This window comes from Octopus sinensis, linkage group LG1 (genome assembly GCF_006345805.1).
Source record: "Octopus sinensis linkage group LG1, ASM634580v1, whole genome shotgun sequence".
NCBI lineage: Eukaryota > Metazoa > Mollusca > Cephalopoda > Octopoda > Octopodidae > Octopus > Octopus sinensis.
This window is the reverse complement of record NC_042997.1, coordinates 7,970,461-7,982,732: the sequence shown is the minus strand read 5'-3', so window position 1 is coordinate 7,982,732 and position 12,272 is coordinate 7,970,461.

Here is a 12,272-nt window from a genome sequence, read left to right as displayed (position 1 = left end):
TTTCCTACTCTTCCGCTCATTAGAGCTTACTAGGCTCATGAATTTTTCTTCTAATATACTCTTGTACAACTCGTCTCTACGTCAATCATCAGTCTTTTTATAGTCACACCAAGCCTCTGCGTTAATCTTTCTCTTCCCTCTTCCCCGAAAACTTGATTCTCTGGAATTTATTACTGCCCATATCTTTCATAAGTCAACGAAAGCCTGCAAAAGTGATGGTTTCTTTCACTTGCTCCACACACAGTAAGTAAGAAAAAATGTTTGGGAAGCATATTTTCTCTAAATACTCCATATAAAATTTAGTAACTTCCATTATTTGTCTAAGATGTTGCGATTTAAGATTCGAAAGGAAAAAAAAGATGAGAGAAAATAGCTTTTTATAATAATTACCTTAAAAAGGTTTTGTTTTTTACAATATTTCATAAAATTTGCTTGGTCTCAGATTTAATGAAAGACGCCGTGTAAAACATTGTGCAATTGATTTTTAAGCACATTTTTTTACAAATACTTTTCTATTTATAAGAAGAAAATTGTCTTTATTTCAAACTCCATACTGATTTACTTTATATATATTTAGTGATAGAGGCTTTTTAGAGACATTTTTGATCAATTTTCTAATACAAGCACATTCTTTCATCTTCACATTTTAAAAGCAGTTCCTATTTTGCTCCCATTAAAAAAAAAATCCGTTGCTTAATGTTAACTGAAAGAACAAAATATATTTTAAAAATACGTGAAATATTTAAATGCTACAGATATAGATATTACCATACCTATCAAAAATTTATATTACTATTTAAATTAGATTGCACAAGTTGGTTTAAACTTAGGTGACGTTTCATATATTTGTATATGAAGTAGCATTTCTTTCTCTCTCAGATGAATAAAATCAAACTTAAATATTCAATCAATATACCTCAAGTTGTGGAACGATGGCAGTTACCGTGAAAATTATATTGTTTACAAATTCCACTTGCCAACGTTAACTAATCTTCATTTGCAATCTTTGTGCAAAATTACCCGAAATATGCACCTTCCACTTAATATTTCCGTTCTAGTTATGTGCATTTGACACCATTTTACCATCATCTATAGTGCTCCCACTCACAACAAAAAAGCATGACAACGTTATCTTGTACCACATCAGAAAGTTTAACAGTTCAGCACACAATTTATTATACTGTAATTATATGTTGAATATGAGAAACAAGTAACTGTCAGAAGATAATTAAAAAAATAGTAATATTTTTGCTGCTATCAATATTGAATGAGGAATTTCCTTCATTCCATATCCAGATTCTACCTAATTTATCTGAGGAGTGACATCCTTACTAAAATGTAAAACGTTCAAGTATACAAAACCAAATATATCTTCTGTAAATTTGTAAATTGTTTCAGATTTAGAGCCACCTACATTTGACCACAAGGTCAAACATTGATCGTTTAATAAGAGAATGCATCTTGGTTCTCAATGTATAATGATAATATGTAAGTAATATTACTTTAGAGTTTCGATACTTTTACATTTATATATAGCACAATACCAAATTATACAAACCGATTACCACCCTTTTATTGCATTCTTTTAACTTAATTTCATCCTATAGACGTTAAGAACTATTACAATATAGCAAAACGAGCTAGCAGGATCGTTACTGCGCCGGGCGAAATGCTTAGCTGTATTTCATCTGCCGTTACATTCTGAGTTCATATTCCGCCGAGGTTGACTTTGTCTTTCATCCTTTCGGGATCGATTAAATTGGTACTAGTTCCGACTTAATCCGTTTTGTCTGTCCTTGTTTGTCCTCTCTGTGTTTAGCCCCTTTTGGGTAGTAAAGAAATGGGTGTTTCGTCTGTCTTTACGTTCTGAGTTCAAATTCCGCTGGGGTCGACTTTGCCTTTCACCATTTCGTGGTCGATAAATTAATTACCAGTTGCCTACTGGGGTCGATCTAATCGACTGGCCCCCTCCACAAAAATGTCGGGCCTTGTGTCTAGTGTAGAAAATAATATAATAGAGTTCATTTTTCCTGTTTGTTATCAAATCTGGATGTAATAAAACATTGCTAGTAATAATTAATTGTAAATATATTTTCAATATTTCATTTTCATTGGTATTAGATATTTCTCGAACCACATTTTACTTATTCCTTTTGACGTACGTCTACCGTCAGCGAACACGATACAATGTTGTCACGAATGATGCTTATGCAGATACAATATCTATTTCTTTACAACCCACAAGGGGCTAAACACAGAGAGGACACAAACAGACAAACGGATTAAGTCGATAATATCGACCCCAGTGCTTAACTGGTACTTATTTAATCGACCCCGAAAGGATGAAAGGCGAAGTCGACCTCGGCGGAATTTGAAGTCAGAACGTACCGGCAGACGAAATACGGCTACGCATTTCGCCCGGCGTGCTAACGTTTCTGCCTGTTCGCCGCCCTATGCAGATACAATACCGACTTTTTAGTCATTGATAACCAAGAACCTGATATAATCTGTATTAATTTGCACTAACGTTCAGGTACCAGTATTTGATTTGATTAATTTTGTTATATTTAATATTTGCTTGAGAGTAATTTGAACAAGGCGACAATACTTTCTTCAGACAATTCAGTAATCAGAAACGCATTGAAGTCAAACGATCCGGAAATTCGATGTCATACGAGTACACATGAACACATGCAAGTACACGTACATACACACACACGAGTGTATTTATGTGTATACAAATTTTATCAGTACAACTTATCTATGCTTGTAGTTGAAATTCAAAGAAATTACGGTTTACGTAAGGGAAATTTCTTTATGGACGCATTTTGCTAAAGAGCTAGGTGAAAAGAGATCGCTTCAGAAGTGACCACAAGTGTGTTATGTACGTATTTCTCTGTTATTACGACTTATTAATGTCGCCTAAACGAGTCAAATCGAAAAGAAATCAAATCAGTTAACCTGAAGTGTATATAGATAGTGTATAAACCATATACTGGTTGGTTGCAAAAACAAATAACCGTTTTGTCATTACACTTATCACACAAATACCACGTCATAGGATATCCGAACGTACGCGCTCACATATATATGCACACGCAGACACACGCATGTTTTCGTTAATGCTCACAGAATCAGTTATACTACAACAAAAACGCATCCGTAGACACTGGCATGCACACACTAGAATTTGCACGCTCTTTTTCTCTCACATGCTCATTTTCTCCTCACCTCATCTCAGTCACACCTATGCACCCTCGATCACATCGATGCATGGTACATCGATGTAGAGAAAGGTAAAATAAGAAACAGGTGTACAAACCTAGAATTTGAACTGATGTAATAGTGCATGTCATTGAAAAGGCTGACCTGATGTAGAGACTGCATGTCATTGAAGAGGCTGCGAATGACTCTGAAAAGAACAACTGATTGATCGATTAACCGAATGATTAATCAAACACTCGATTATTTAATAAGTTAAATGATTAAGCAATAGAATAATAATAAAAAAGTGATATAGAACCAGTGTTTACGTTTACTATCGGCAAAATGGCACGAAAGAAAGAGAAAACAATATCTTATATAATAATGAATAATCATTGATGTACTAACCTTCAGACGAGGCAGTTGTAATTTGTTGCTGTGACTACCATCATGTGATCGACTGAATTAATTTTAAGGCCATATTCTTGGGGCTTGCGGGAGAGCTGTCATATAAATTAGCTTAACTTTCTCGGTCCCTGTCTCGGTCTCTCCCACACACACAGATACATACAGACACACATGCACACATACGCATGCATTAAGTATATTTACGTATGGTGAGGAATCAGAAGACTAACAGCATCAATTATTTGAATATTTTGAGAACGCGAGTCACGCCGGCTTGCATCATAATTGAAAAAAATGCCTTTTTAAATATGATCTTTAAACTTTTGCACACACTCTGTAAAACCTAGAAGAAATATTGTCGAAAGAAGCAATTCATGTATTACGGCTTCCACATGTGTTTCTACGGGTGTTTTCTAATCATAGTGTATTGGACAATCCAAAGCTAGCTTTGAGATGACTTATTCACTTTTTAAGAGTAATTACACTTTTATCACGCGCGCAGACACGCACATATACACATATACAAACACATTACTGTATTACTGTATGTATATATATATATATAATATATATATATATATATATATATATATATATCAATATATAATCTCTATTGCTTTTCATACTACATTACAGCATCTAGCTCATATCCCTACTACATGCTAGTCGTTACATCCCTGTATCGCACAAATCAACTATCTTAATAATGCAACTTTTTTTCATTGTCTCCTTCAAAAGGAAATAATCCCATAGCTCATTACTTTTCTACATGCTCTATGGCTTACAACAGGATTCAGCACATAGATTTAAGAAAATTCACTTGAAATTTGTTTCAAGTTTGAACGCAAATAAAATGTGTGTGTAGGGAGAATAAACTCTATATCTATGTATAAATTGTAGATACACTAACCGGAGTTCTGGAAAGCTGACATATGAAATGAGAACGAATAAAATAATGTTTCTGCGGGATAACTGCATGTGGGAATTCTGGACAGAAAGATTAATATTGTGGTGAGTTGAGAAAATTACAGGGCTAATAACCAATGATTTCGCAATTCGCATCCAGAATGTAATGTTAGTCAAGAACAGGATCTTCACTATGAATGAAAATGTATATTTTATAAATGGAAATAATAGAGGAAATAATAAGTTGAATAGTAACATTTTCTGCTACGTCCTGTAAAATATCATCTACTTCCTCTCGATTTTCCTATCATACTGTACGAGCCGTTCTACAATAAAATTAACAATTCACGTCGTACATAAATCTATATGCATAAGAATTATTCCATGATACACGAACGTTTTTATAACGAAATCTTACGAACACGTTTATGTACCTTGCTCTTTCTAACACCTATTGTTTACTTACAATATAAATATGCTTTTGAACTTTATAAAGCACGAGCTGTTGCTTTATATTATTCTGAAATGAATTTTTTTTTTTATATATCATATCCAGTAACAATTATCCAGCTTCCTACATTAGGTGGTTCTGCAAGTAACATGTGGATTAAAGTAGCATATTCAAATATAACTAATAAGTATTTTGTGTCTGCTTTACTTAATCACAGACATTTATTTTCAACGAACTTTTTATATCACCACGCCAACAAATTCACCGACGCAAGGCTGCTTACCTAAATTCAACATGGTAGATGTGTCCTTCAGGTTATTCAGTTAAATAAACCTCTGAGTGCAGCACAAACGTAGTCCCTCTGCTTTTAATATATATGGTTTTGATATTAATCTGCTAAATTTGAAAATTTATAATTGGTTATAATTGTGTCGATTTCTGTTGCAACAGAAAAGTGTGTCATTAATAGTTACGGATAACGGTAGAAATCTTGATAGTTTGACTTTCATATATTCTATATGAAATATTATTTCAAAAGCGTATTCAGTAATGTGCATTAATTTAATGATACATATGAAAAGGAAATGGCGTGTAGAGAATTCGAACTACGTATTCTTGTATATAATGATATATATATATATATCTAAATCGTAATGTGTTATAAGATGAATTCACCTACGCAAATATAAGATGTTTAATGGTATTTAATTAAAAATTTTGCAACCTATGTAATAATTCTCAGAATCTATACATCGAGTTGAAAGATAATAGCTTCAATATCCCCATTTAATAATATATAAAACAATGTAAAACGTTATATACCACATTTAATAGTGTAATTCTGTAGAGAAATTATGTTAATATTATTTAACCTAACCCATTCTAAGTTAATTATTTAGGGGCAATAACCGAATTTAGTTTAGAGAATTCCTACAAGTAAGTAAAACAATAATCTGTATTTGGTGCTCGAGTATATATTGACTTGTGTTTGGAGGCGTTTTATTTACCTCTTTTTTAGCGTGTTCTTGATATCCTTGGTTACCGTTTGGACTTTAGGAGTTTTATAAGCCTGAAATGGATCCTTTGCCCTGTAGCGACAGTTTAAATATAACTCATTAGAATAATATAAAGTTTAAATTCCGTCGAATACTATGGCCATGTGTGTGATCCACATTTTCAAACCTCCGTATACTTTATAACGCCACGTATGATACACATAAATTGCATAATTTAAAATGAACCAATGAGACGAAATGCAGTTGGGTGGAGTGTGTATGTTATTTTCCATTGTGCTTATTGTTCCTGCTGGTAGATATGGATTCAAACTAAGCATATGGGCAGCCTGTACGTCTACACTTAACATTCACAATCTATTATTTTAAGCAAATGTGTTTATTGTCTTTGCTGTTGATTTTGTGCGTATTTGATATATGTTTATCCGGGCTACGTGTAAGAGATAGTAATTTTTCAATAGAATCGAAATTTTGTGGGAAAGTACGCACGTGACAGTTGTTTACAGATGAACGTCCAAGTGACACCAAAAACGGTGAGGCGTCTTTATTGCATAATTTGTAATAGGTGTGGTCTATATTTGCTGCTACACTCAACAGTAATTTTCAATTTATGGACAGATTTGCTGTTTATTTCATTGATGCATAAACTTTGTGCAAATATACCATATGCAACTGTAGTAAAAACATTTCCAAGCCTTTACAGCGATAGCCATTATGATTAGGTGTATAGAAACCCAATATTTATGAATCAAGAACTGATAAAATTCTGCACAACACCACAGCGTAGCTTTCAATGATTACGTTTAATAGCATGAAATAAAGAAAAACAGAGCGTTCATGCAATATGATTTTTTTTTAAAGATTACATTTCCACCTAGGAATTTCCCCTAGCTACATCACGGGACAGCATAATGCAACGAAGCCATGAATATAGCGATTATATGTAAAACCTACAAACAATGAATGACCCCGCTAATGACACAGACGCGGTTATGTGACACCAAAACCAAGACTATGCGAAGTGGGCTCAGATAGGTGGATTTGCCTGAAATCATAATACTTACGATGTTTAAATGACAACCAAATTTATTTTACTGACCGTATCTTGATTTCTTATTTTGTAAGCAGTTATTTTTTTCCCATAAAATCTGCCATGCAAAGGGTCATATGGATATCGCCTAAACACATCACGTATGTTATAGCTTAACTCCCATATTCTGTGTGATTTATTCCCTACTTAAAAGAGAATTCCTAGAATATTCTCAATTTGTTTTGATTATTTTTCTACATTTTTTCTATCTTTGTATCATCATTCGCAATTTATTTTTCTCCAATTTTTATATTTTCATATAATTCATGGTCTTTTCCAGCTCATTCCTTTAATATCATTATTCCTCTCTTTAACTTCTCGAATCATTATTCAAGAAATAATGTTCATTTATATACTCATATACTTGGATATGTATCCTTTATATTTTATTACTTTTTCTCCCATTTGCTATTCCCTCAGTAAATACTTAATTCTTCTTTGCCTTTCAAACATACTATAAATTTTCATTTTGTTTAGCTCTTTGTTGGCGTATCATGGCGAATCGGATTTTTTTCTATTATTTCAGCATTTTATATTCCTTTTTAACTTCATACATATCCTTGACTTATCCATTTATCCATTATCATCTCATTTATAATATATAGATTTGTGTGTAGGTGGGTTTGTCCGAGTGTGTTTGAGTGTATGTGAATGTTCAATACACACACAAGCACACTTATGTATATATATATATATAGTATTTTAATTTTCAATGTTAGGGAGTCCCTTCCCATCAATCTTTACAATCGCCTCTCAACAGTTACTTTATTTGCTAGAGATATGTGTGTGTGCGTGTGTGTGTATGTGTGTGTGTGTGTGTAGATGTGCTCGCGCACTTGTTTCAATTCCTTTATATTCAGAGTATATATATTTTTGTACAATACATAACCACATGTAGAATTGAGGTTCACCTGATAAATACTGGTACTCACATATGTAGAGGTACACACATATTGATCAGCCTGTGTCATGTCTAACAACTTCAGGATGACATTTTTTTTCTGTGAATTTATGTATATGCCGTGTGGCATGTATATTTAAGAGTCAGTTTTTAACATTTAAAAAAAACTTGTTTTCAAACATGTCACTTTGTATAAGTGCAAACTAATGCATTTTCAAGTACCTATACTTTCACTAAAGCAAATACAAATATATTGTTTCATTACTATGAGGAGGTTGCAAAATATAATTTCAGTTCTATTCTTTAGGCTACACAAGACGAATTAGGAATGTAGCTATTTAATTATTATATTACACGGTTCCGAAAAGATAGAAATAAATATAAACTACTATAATTTGGAAGCTCTATTAACATCAACAACAATAATATCCAATGCTTATTGAGCAGTAAAATGGTATTGAAATAGGTTTAAATACTGCTGTATCATGTAGAATGTTATATAATTACAAATATAAATTGCTACTTATTCAGTATTTTATATAATATTCTTTTTGTATGGTTTCACTTCGGGTGAGGATTAAGAATAAAGATTATATTTATCACAATAGTTAATAAATGTCTCTCCAACAATTACGGAAATGATTTTAACACAAAATATATTGGTATGAAATTAAACACGCGCATGCATATAATCATAGATACATACAAACACACATACATACATATATACATATATATACATATATATATATATATATAGATATATATATATATATATATATATATATATATATATATATATATATATATATATAATATATATATATATAAATACATCTATACGCACACATATATATTAAATACGTATATAGAAATATATATTACATACATCTATGCATATATACATATTTATTTATATGTGTGTGTTTGTGTGTGGGTGTGTGACGCTTAGAACAAGGAACCTCCACAGTTTTAATACAGTGTTCAGAGCCACAATACGACTGTGCTGGTAATTATTCGTTCCCTAAAAGTAATGTATATTGAACCTTAAATAAGAGTAGCTGAAAAATGTTCTTCATGGATCTGACATTGTCCAAGCACACTGCATCTGTGAATATATGAATGCTTCTCCATTTCCCTTATATGTGGCTATGTCTCCAGTCAATATAATGTGTAGATTAATAAATTTTAAAGGACCATCGATGTATGGCAATGTAATTTTCCATAATTACTGGACCCTGTTCCTCCGCACTGTAGAGATTCCAGATCATAAAGGCGCCTACACAATTTGTGGTCACCTTAAATTTTCAATATATAGACATATCAGCCTGAGCCTTTTGTAGAAGACACTTTCCTAAGGTACCACGAGGTGAGACTGAATCCGAAACTATGTAGTTGGGAAGACAATTTCTACCCTACACATTCACCCGTGCTCTTATATACACACACCCGCATGCACATGTATATGCATATGTATGCATTAAGGCTACCATTGGTTTCATGCAAGATAAAATACCTAAATATCATAATTTTTCAAGGTGATCATAGAGGTGTTGTCCGTCTAGATTTTGGATAAACACATGAAAAAATCTCTGGAATTCTGGAAAATGTCTCGTTCAAGTTTAGATACATAGAAAACCTGGAGTTAATCAAGTAAAAACAGAAAATGCTTGTGACATCCCCATCCAATAAAGTATGAACATTGAAAGAAGCGGGGTGTAACCAATACTCCCTACAAATAACATGACTATCATAGTTAAAGCTAGGAAATACAGGAGACGGGGTACCAAATGTGAGCTACATATCACCCAGTCAATAGAAAGCATCTTAAATATTCGGAAACCTTCTCTTCCTGTATATCCAAGCAATATTTTACGCTTCAACATTTCAAAGAGGAACCACCACCTATTCCGCCAATCCTGCCAAGATAATCTCATTTTTGAGCGTAAAAGTTGAATATATATATATATATATATATACAACATACAGATTCTACACATAAAAGTTACGTTCCCCACGGATGAACTCCATGAGCACAAATATATACGAACATCACATATACCAAGTATATATTAAATATTATATTATAATGTAATATTTATAGTACAAAGAAATTCAGCATCCAGCATGGTCCAACACATATTTTTCCCCAAAAGTCAAACCCAATGAAGATAATCATTCAAAGGGTGTCATCCAAGTCCAGCGCTCCATGATTTCTTCAAGATTTTCATGTGTTAATCCAACATGGATGCGATCACCATCCCTCTATGTAATGAAAAGTTAAATGATATTAAAGTATTTTTGTTAACATAAAACGAACAGTAGCCTTCATACAGAAATGAAATGAAAAATTATCCACCAATGCAGTGGTCTCATTCTCCTAATTTGACCTATATGCATGTATAATATACATATATATTATATATATATATATATATATATATATATATATATATATATATATATATATATATATATATATACATGAGTGTGTGTGTTTATAAATGCGTGCACCCACAGAAACACACACACGCATATAGACAAATAACGATGAAAATATATAGAAATGCGTATTTGGAAGTGAAAGACGATGGTTGGAGTATATATCAATTATTGCCTTAGTTAATACGTCAGATCGCACTTAGTTTTGCAATTCAGTTGTGTAATCTAATTATATATAATCATTTACTTTCAAATTTTGGAAAATCATCGTCCAGTTTCGGATCGTTTTTAAATATATATATATATATATATATATATATATATATATATATATTACTGATATTTTGAAACTTCTTCACCGTTTCTCGTACTGTTAGCGTTCCGTATTTCAGTCGAGTGTGTTAGTATTTATGTGGTAACATCGTAGTTTCGTCTTGGTATATGTTTGGCTGAAGAAGGTAAAGCAAATATGGGTGAGAGACATATCTTGCAAAACCTGAAACCTGCAGGTACCACATTATCCATTTTCCGGGTGTTTCATCTTTCAGATGTTCTCCCTGGAGGTAAGACGGTTTTTTTTCTCTATTTTGTTGCACACACGCATTTTTACTAATACATACGCGGTGAAGCTACGCTTTAGCGTCGTATTTTTACGTTCGCTATTTCCAGTAAATATCGGTACTTTGTTGTGCCATTTATTTACTAATTTGTGTATTTTACCCTCACGGGCTACATTTTACTGGAAGGCAATACTTTGTATTGCATTACTGATATTTTGAAACTTCTTCACCGTTTCTCGTACTGTTAGCGTTCCGTATTTCAGTCGAGTGTGTTAGTATTTATGTGGTAACATCGTAGTTTCGTCTTGGTATATGTTTGGCTGAAGAAGGTAAAGCAAATATGGGTGAGAGACATATCTTGCAAAACCTGAAACCTGCAGGTACCACATTATCCATTTTCCGGGTGTTTCATCTTTCAGATGTTCTCCCTGGAGGTAAGACGGTTTTTTTTCTCTATTGTTGCACACACGCATTTTTACTAATACATACGCGGTGAAGCTACACTTTAGCGTCGTATTTTTACGTTCGCTATTTCCAGTAAATATCGGTACTTTGTTGTGCCATTTATTTACTAATTGTGTATTACCCTCACGGCTACATTTTACTGGAAGGCAATACTTTGTATTGCATACTGATATTTTGAAACTTCTTCACCGTTTCTCGTACTGTTAGCGTTCCGTATTTCAGTCGAGTGTGTTAGTATTTATGTGGTAACATCGTAGTTTCGTCTTGGTATATGTTGGCTGAAGAAGGTAAAGCAAATATGGGTGAGAGACATATCTTGCAAAACCTGAAACTGCAGGTACCACATTATCCATTTTCCGGGTGTTTCATCTTTCAGATGTTCTCCCTGGAGGTAAGACGGTTTTTTTTCTCTATTTTGTTGCACACACGCATTTTTACTAATACATACGCGGTGAAGCTACACTTTAGCGTCGTATTTTTACGTTCGCTATTTCCAGTAAATATCGGTACTTTGTTGTGCCATTATTTACTAATTGTGTATTTTTCCCTCACGGGCTACTTTTTACTGGAAGGCAATACTTTGTATTGCATTACTGATATTTTGAAACTTCTTCACCGTTTCTCGTACTGTTAGCGTTCCGTATTTCAGTCGAGTGTGTTAGTATTTATGTGGTAACATCGTAGTTTCGTCTTGGTATATGTTTGGCTGAAGAAGGTAAAGCAAATATGGGTGAGAGACATATCTTGCAAAACCTGAAACCTGCAGGTACCACATTATCCATTTTCCGGGTGTTTCATCTTTCAGATGTTCTCCCTGGAGGTAAGACGGTTT